The 8,526-nt window shown below is 49.3% G+C and overlaps 1 pseudogene; it reads right to left on the reverse strand.

Annotated features, from left to right (window-relative positions):
* Positions 1-2,550: 2,550 nt before the first annotated feature.
* On the reverse strand, positions 2,551-5,713 carry LOC125507194 (annotated as a pseudogene).
* Between the last annotated feature and the right edge of the window lie 2,813 nt (positions 5,714-8,526).

Genomic DNA, 8,526 nt, shown 5'->3' on the forward strand with positions numbered 1-8,526 from the left:
GTGCTGGGCACTATATCCTAGGAAGACACACTGTTTTGAGTGAAACATGAGTTTGCGAGTGTTGTATGGACGTAGGTTGGGCCAACATGCACACCCAAAGACGCGGATAGACTTATAATCTGGTTTAGTGTGAAGAAGTCTTTCTACCGGAGTTTCATTGTTAATGACATGACTAGGTAGCATGTTGATAATGTGAACAGCCGTGAGGAAAGCTTCATCCCAAAACTTGAGAGGCATGGAGGCACCTGCTAAAAGAGCAAGACCAACCTCGACAATGTGCATGTGCTTGCGTTCAGCAGACCCGTTTTGTTGGTGAGCATGCGGGCAGGACACGTGATGTGAGATGCCAAGATTTTGGAAGAAGAAATTTAGCTTTTCATATTCCCCTCCCCAATCAGATTGGACAGCGATAATTTTGCTATCAAACTTGCATTCAATGAGCGCTTGAAAATTTTGGAAAACTTGAAATACATCTGATATTCTCTTAAGAAGATAGATCCAAGAAAATTTACTGTAGTCATCAATGAAACTGACGTAATACGTATGTCTACCAACGGAAGTGGGGGCTGGACCCCAAACATCGGAAAAAATAAGTTGCAATGGTTTGGTAGAAATACTGGTAGAGATGGGATACGGCAATTGATGACTTTTAGCTCGTTGACATGAATCACAAATAGTTTCAGCATGACGCTCACCAACAAACGGGAGCTTATTTTTCCTAAGTAACTTTTCAACTAAAGAAAAAGAGGCATGTCCTAAACGATCATGTCATCGAGTAGACGACAGCTTGATAGCACCACAAGCTTGCTTATTGAATCTTCTAAACTCCAGAATAACGGATAGAGCCCTCGAACACATCTACCTTGATAGAGGATTTTCTTCGTTGCCTGATCCTTGATCAAAAAGAAAAAAGGATGAAATTCGAGAAAGACATGATTATCAATGGCAATTCTATGTACGGAAAGAAGATTTTTGTGTGCACTAGGGACATGCAAGATTCTGTTAAAGTGTAGTTTACGACTAGGGGTACGAAATATAGAGTGACCAATGTGACTTATACCCATACCTTCTCCGCTGGCAGTATGGATTTGATCTTTGCCGCGATATTTCTCCTTCATGGTTACCTTCTCAAGCTCGTTCGTGATGTGGTTTGTAGCCCCGCTGTCGACGTACCAATTTGTGTCGACGCCGTAGGACCCATCAGCCGCCGCAGCAACCTTGTCATCATCCTGGGAATCATCATCATCCTCTTCGTACCGGTACCAGCAATCCCTTGCTGTGTGTCCAGGTTTCCCGCAGATTTGGCATCATGGAGTGTCGGGGCGCGTCCTGTTTCCGCTGCCAAGACCGCGACGGCCACGGCCTCTGCCGCCTGCGCGCTGAGGAGAGGAGCCACGGTCACTGCCGCCGCCGCCACCAGATCGCCCTTTGTTGCGAGGAGGGCCACATGAACAGGAGCCGCCACCCCGCCCACGCGATGCCATGTTGGCTGAAGATTTGAAGCCGCCGCCGCCGGACCCGTGGTAATGAGCCATGCGTTGGTCGAAGTTGGAGAGCATGGCGTAGAGTTCATCGAGTGTGAGTGGGGGTGACACAAGCGTCGAGAGCAGATACCAGAGGCTGGTAATCGGTGTCTAGCCCGTGGATGATGTAGGAGACTAGTTCGTCATCCTGGATGGCCTTGCCCGCCGCGGCTAGTTCATCTGCATATCCGCGCATAGCAGCAAAGTAAGAGGCAACCGAGAGATTACCCTTCTGCGCGTTGATGAGGGAGGTGCGGATGTTGTTGATACGGCTCGCCGAGTGCGACGAGAACATGGTAGCGAGCATCGTCTAGAGCGCGCTCGCCGTGGTGACCGTGGTCACCGTCACCAGAACCTCCTTTGTGAGGTTGGCCAGCAGGAAGCCAAGGACATGCTGGTCCTCCCGGACCCATACAGGGTGGAGAGGGTTGGGTGATGAAGTCTCCTTGCCGTCTTTGGTGGTGATGAGGAGCTTCGCCGGCTCCGGTGTGGTGTCGTCGACGTAGCCGTAGACGCTGGCGCCACGCAATTGGGGGGTGATCTGTGTTCGCCATAGCACGTAGTTCGTGCGGGACAGCTTCTCCGTGACCTGGCTATTGAGGTTTGAGGAGGAGGCACCGGAGGCGGAGGAGGAAGACATGGCTAGGCTTAGATGGATTCGACAAAAGCTTCAGATGGGAAAAGGAAGGCTCTGACTACCATGTGTGATAGCGGAAAACGTCTTACCTCGACTAGAGGAGACGCTGCGTATATATTAGGCAGGGGTGCGAGTCCTGGAGATCGCATACAGTTGAGATACGGGAGAGATTACAACTTGGAGAATAAGCTAGGTAGATATAGAGTTATAGTTATAGAAGATAAACATCTCCTAGCTAAATAACCGAGGACTCCTGGTGCGGTTTGCTAGCCTGCATGTCTGAGTTTAACATTTCTGACCTGTGGAGTAGCCTCCTCTGTGTTATGGCACCACTCGAATGACTGGGGGTGAAGAAATTGAAAGGGACGGGGTGCTCCAGGTGATCATCTGTTAGTCCCCTTCATATATTTTTTCCGATGAATTGGCAGTTGACTGCCTGTATATTAAGAGAAACAAAATGTTGTTACAAATTGCATACGGCGCCGGTGGCCAAGACATGATCATTGTCTAGGTAGCCAGCAGGCCCAAAGGATAATAAACAACACAATTTGGATACATATTATGCACAATAGCCCAAGCCATGGCACACCCTGGCAGCTTGGCTTGGTTTGGGATGGAAGACTGACTAGCCGCAGAAGAACAAAACGATGGTGAAACATGGCATAAATGCAGTGACACACTCTAGTCAGGAATGGCACAAAGAACTTGTTGCTATACATTACGGCAGGAACATTTTAAACCCTGGCACCATGAGGCACTTGTTTATCCTGGCACCATACGAATAACTTACTCAACACTGTATTTATTTCAACATGGAGAGAAACAAGGGAGCACTTGCCTAAGCTCTAGTAATTCTGTTTCTCAGAACACTAGCATGGATAGAGAATATATGCATAAAATCCGTAGTAACTTTCCTACCGGCAATCTTCTAGCAGTTTTCTGCCTCCCTGGCCCGTCCCTGCCTTCGTAAGCAGGTGGGGCGGTGTTGCAAATTTGACAATTCTAACCTATGAATAAAATCATTTCACAAAATGAAGTGCTCCTAAAAAAATTTCACTCAGCTGACCTTTTTGAGTGGCGCCCGATACGAAGGCGCCACACTACATTGTGCAGCGCCTGACTGACTGCACGCCTGGCCCAAAAAGGTCAGCTGAGTGAAATGTTTTTAGGGACAGTTCATTTTGTGAAATGATTTCATCCACAGGTCAAAATTGTCAAATTTGCCGCATTAGTGGCTTGGGTTGCCTATGGGGGAAACTGGTAACTTGGTGGATCAAGCCCGCTCCGGTAGGACTGTGTGTTAAAGTTGGGATGCCTATGAGTACACTAGGTGCCAATTTTACTGTATCTCACCCACACCTCATGGTATTTGGGGTCGTAAGGAACAGCCTGTCCATCTATGAATGGTTCCAAGAGAAGGCATCAGATACACTCTCCTTACAATATGGACAGGGATGAAAACTGAAGAAAGCGCACAAGCGCAAATAATCCAAGGAAGACATGGCAGGTTAAAATGTTGAAAGTGTCACCTCAAGGGGCTCAAAATGCCAGTACAGAATGACAAACACTTCCGAATACGATAAATCATCTTGCACAAAGCACTTGATAGGCTAGATACTCATTATATATAGATTTGCATCTTTAATCTAGGGTATAACTCCTAATAAGAAAGAAAACGGCAGCCAAAATATCATACCACTAGGGGGGCGATGTATATTTTAAACAAAAACTAGCAACTATAGAAGCACTGTCATATCAATTTTGAGTGTACTGTGTAATATTCAGGTTTCATCAAAAGATAGAAGTTACTGGTTGGTAGCCTGCCAAAAAGTTACAGTGGCCAACATAAGCTCCTACTTCAATTAAAAATAAACAAAGTTGTTACCATTCACCATTTCTGTGAGTTGAATAGATATCTTAGATATTGGTGACATCCTTTACTACATACTATAGGAATGAAGTTACAGAGAGCAGTCAAGATTACACTCAAATACTAGAAAACTCCACATGACAACAACAATGAGATGTTCATCACTAAACAGTTAAATGCTTAACTATAATACAAATGGGTACAGAAGCAATTAGCAGCACAAATAAGATACCAATGATGATCGTTAATTAATAAATGAAAAAAATATTCTGACAGGATAACAATCTTAAGCCTTTTGAGTAAGAATACAATTCCTAAAAACATGTGCTAAAGGAAATTTTCTCAAAATTCCTAGATCTGGAACCTGCAACTGAGATAGTCATCATAACACAACATCATATAGTACCACACAGAGTGGTAAATCTGTTACCTAGTGAGGGGAAAAAGCAACAACCATTTCAAATTATTATAGTGAATATTTAGTCAGATAGTACATAATCATTACCTCCATAGTCCTTATTTCTTGCATCCACGTATGAATCGGGAATAACCCAATGGACCTTAGGCAACTCTGAAAATAATAAATTAGTGGCATTTAACACAAGATCATTTGAAGTCACCTTCATAAAAAGATCACATACACGAATTTCATGTAATGATCAATATACCTCTGAGTTTGCCGGCGAGTTCGTCAGATAGTAGGGCACCAAAAGAAAAACATTATGTAGGTCGAGCTACATGGTACCCCTTATCTTAGCCATTCATTTTTGCATTGTGATCCGTGCAGGCATATTTGTCTTTTTTGTTTCTCTCAAACGAAACAACGTATAAACTTCAAACTTTCCAGGACAACAAAACATTATAATTACTATGTGAGAAAAAACTTTCAGATTTTTTTCATGGATTTTAAATGCTAAAAATTATTTTTTTAACAAAAAAATCCTTATTTTGTATATTTATGTCGGTCCAAAAAATCTGAAAGTTTTTTCACACATTGAAGTTGTAAAGTTTGTTTGATCTACAAAGTTTCAAGTCTATATGTTCTTTCATTTGAGAGAAACAAAAAAGAGAAATATTCTTGTTGTAAGTTAGCTAGAGAGTACGGATCTCAAAGCAATGTCGGAAGGCTGAAGATAAGAGGTTCCATGTAGATCGACCTACAGAGAAACTTTGTGACATAGAGTAGATCTTCATCCTTGCTTCGTCTTCACTGCAACGACATAGGATAGATTTGAGAAACAGATATGCTATAAATAGTGCATAAATGACTTTATCATACTTACCCTATCCAGATCCACTAACCCATCAAGGGTGAGGTGAGGGGGCAGCATACCTTCCGATGACCTGAGCGAGGGTCTTGATGTAGCCGTCGATGATCTCGTTACGGTGGATGTCGGGGTTGCTGGTGTCGCCTGGGGGGCGACTCCATGATGACCATCCAGTGCTCGTAGTCACACCCGGGGATCGCCTGTCCTCGGGGGCACGGTTGTTGCAGTTTGAGGCTGAGTCCGCGGGCTGCGCCGCGAACCGCCTAGCCGCTGCCCCGGGTGCCGGTGTTAGGGCCGGGACCAGCGCCGCCAGGAGGAAGGTCCCCGTAGAGGCGGGCGGGCGAAGGAAGCGAGAGGCGGCGGCCGGGAGGGATGAGAGCCTGGATAGGAGGAGCGCGCGCGATGTCGACGCCATGGTGGAAAACCCTAGCGTGTCCATGGGGAAATGGGGTCGAGAGGGACGGTGGGGTTTAGTAAGGGTTTAAGGAGAGTGTGCGCGATTTATAGAGGGGCCCGTGAGTCGTCTGACTCTCGTGTGTACTCCCTCCGTTTCGTTTTTAGTCTGCATATATAAGATTTGGTCAAAGTCAAATTTTATAAAGTTTGACTAATTTTATAGAAAAAAATACCAACATCTACAATACAAAAGTTATATGTTCTGAAAATTAATTTCATCATGCATATAATAATATTGATTTCATAGTGTGAATGTCAATATCTTTTCCTACAAAGCTAGTCAAACTATACAAAGTTTAATTTTGACCAAATCTTTTATGCAAACTAAAAAGAAACGGAGGAAGTACCTCTCAGTGCGGCCTTTGGAGAGGCGATCGTCTCTTTTCTCCAAGCTGCCACTCTCGTGCACCGACTTCCACCCTTTCCAATCCCAACGCCGCTCTAAATTCTCTCCTGCAGTCCACGCCGTGCTCTAGAGGCTGGAGCTGCCGGCTTCACCGCGGACAGTGGGTCTTCTCCGCCGCCCGCGCTCTTCCCGTCTCCACCCTTAAGTTTTGGGTACACGCCACCATCTTGGTCCGCCCTTAGAGCATCTCCACCAGGCCTCCTAGGAAGCCCCCCAGGAGCATTTTTTCTGCGCCGGCGGTCAAAAATGGTCCCAGCCGCACCCCCACGTGATCGTTTTGCGCCGGTAATAGCGAAAACTATGGCCGGCGCTGGCAAGCGAAACACAGAAAACTGGGCATCAGCTGGGGGCGTCGGCGCTATTTTTAGCTGCTGCAAGGCCCACTGCCAGCCTCTCTCCTTCCTTCTCCTGCGTAGGCCCACCACATGCAACATGCAAGAAAAAATGAACTCTCTTCTCACTCCCTCACTCGCGCCGAGGAAGAGCTCGTCCGCGCCCCAACCGGACTTGGGCAGCCGGCCGCGACGGGCAGCTGCCTACGGCGGGAGCCGGCCGGCGTGAAGCAGGCGGAGGCGAGGCGACCCGGCGAGGCGTGAAGCAGGAGGAGGCGAGGCGTAGAACCCAGCCGCGGGTAAAGGCGGAGCTGACCCGAGGCGGCGCGGTCGGCTAGCGGCAAGCCGGCCGGGCCCATCACGGTAGCGGGCGCAGGGAGCCACCGGGGCGTGGTCCATCGGCGGGGCGCTGGGCTGGAACGGGCTGAGCCGCGCGAAGGAGGCGCGGTGACGCGGGCGGACGGAGGGCCAGGCGTGGCCAAGCCGGGGACGGCCGGGAGTGCCGCGGAGCCGTGCGCAGGAGGTCGGACGCGCCCGAGGCGAGGCGGAGCAGCGCGCGAGTGGGGACGGCCAGATCGGTGTGGCATCGGCGTGGCTGAGCGGGGCGGAGCCGCGCTCGAGGGCCGACGCGCGGAGCAGAGCAGACGCGGAGCTCGCCCGCGCCCGCGCCCGCCTGTGCGTGGCGGAGCTCGCCCGCGCCCGTGGCCGGGGCGGAGCTCGCGCCCGCCTCTGCATGGCCGGGGCGGCGTCGAATGCGACGGGTCTCCAAGCAGCCGAAGGTGATTCCGGCGATCGTGGCGGAGGGCAAGTGACCGCCCGGCGGCGCGGACGCGGTCGTGCTCTACACCACCACCCTCTGCGGCATCCGCAAGACGTTCGAGGAGTGCAACGCAGTGCGCGCCGCGATCGAGGCCCATGACGTGAAGGTCATCGAGCGGGACGTGTCCATGGACTCGGGCTACCGGGAGGAGCTGCGGCTGTTGCTGGGCGGGCGGGAGCTGCGCGTGCTCTTTGGTGGCGTCATGCTGCTGGGTAGAAAGAAGGAGGAGCAGGGCCATGCCGCCTCGACCTCCATGGCCGAGCGGAGGAGAGACAGATGTGGGGGTGGGGGGACTATGAGTGGAAACATTTTGACACCCAGGCAAAAATTATCGCCGGTAGCCCCCAGGCGGCGAAAAAAAATGCCTCCTGGGGGCCTCAACGGCTGGAGATGCTCTTACACAATGTGCGAAGTTGAATCAGGTGTCGTTTTCATTACTGGTTATGACTAGACACATTTGGAGCTTTATTTGTTCTGCTTCATTGATGGGAATATGATACAAGGTAAAAGAGCGGCGATGATGATCTCATAGAAAACTCGAAAAAGAATAGAAGAATCAGGACCGATGGATGAGAGACACTTGATTCCTTGGTTTCAGGTGTGCCAACAGTTCATGTTTTCGATAAGGGACACCCCCACCCCCCCCCCCCCCCACCCCCAACCGGAACCTAGTGAAGCTATGTCAGTAGAAATTCTATGTTGCAAGCATCGCCTCCCTATGCTTTCATGGGTCTAACCCCTATGGCCACCAACGATGGTGTTGTGAGCTATCGGATGCCACTCTAAGACTGTTGCAAGCGGCGCCGCAACCGCGGCGAGCTCAGGACGGTGTGCTGCAAGGCCTTGTTGCAAACCTCAAACCGCAACGTGCGTCATGTTGCAAACCTCCAAGTGCAACATGGCTCATATGCAAAGAACCCATGTTGTAAATCTCCGAGCGCAACATGGGACATGTTGCAAACCTTTGAGTGCAACATGGATCATGTTGAAACACTCATCAGCTGGTAGACATGGCACATATCCAACAGTTGTCGCTCACTAGATCCAACGGCTTGTCGCTCGTCCGATCTTTGCAAAATACCAGTCAGCCAACATATAGCACAGTTGATCACTGTTGAATTTGATGGGTTTAGCGAGTGTTTTATCGATGATGCGTGCTACATGTCGGCCGATTAAAGTGTGGATCGAATCGGCCACCTCCAGAGCCGCTGGAT

Source organism: Triticum urartu, chromosome 5 (assembly GCF_003073215.2).
Source record: "Triticum urartu cultivar G1812 chromosome 5, Tu2.1, whole genome shotgun sequence".
In the NCBI taxonomy this organism is placed as follows: Eukaryota; Viridiplantae; Streptophyta; class Magnoliopsida; order Poales; family Poaceae; genus Triticum; species Triticum urartu.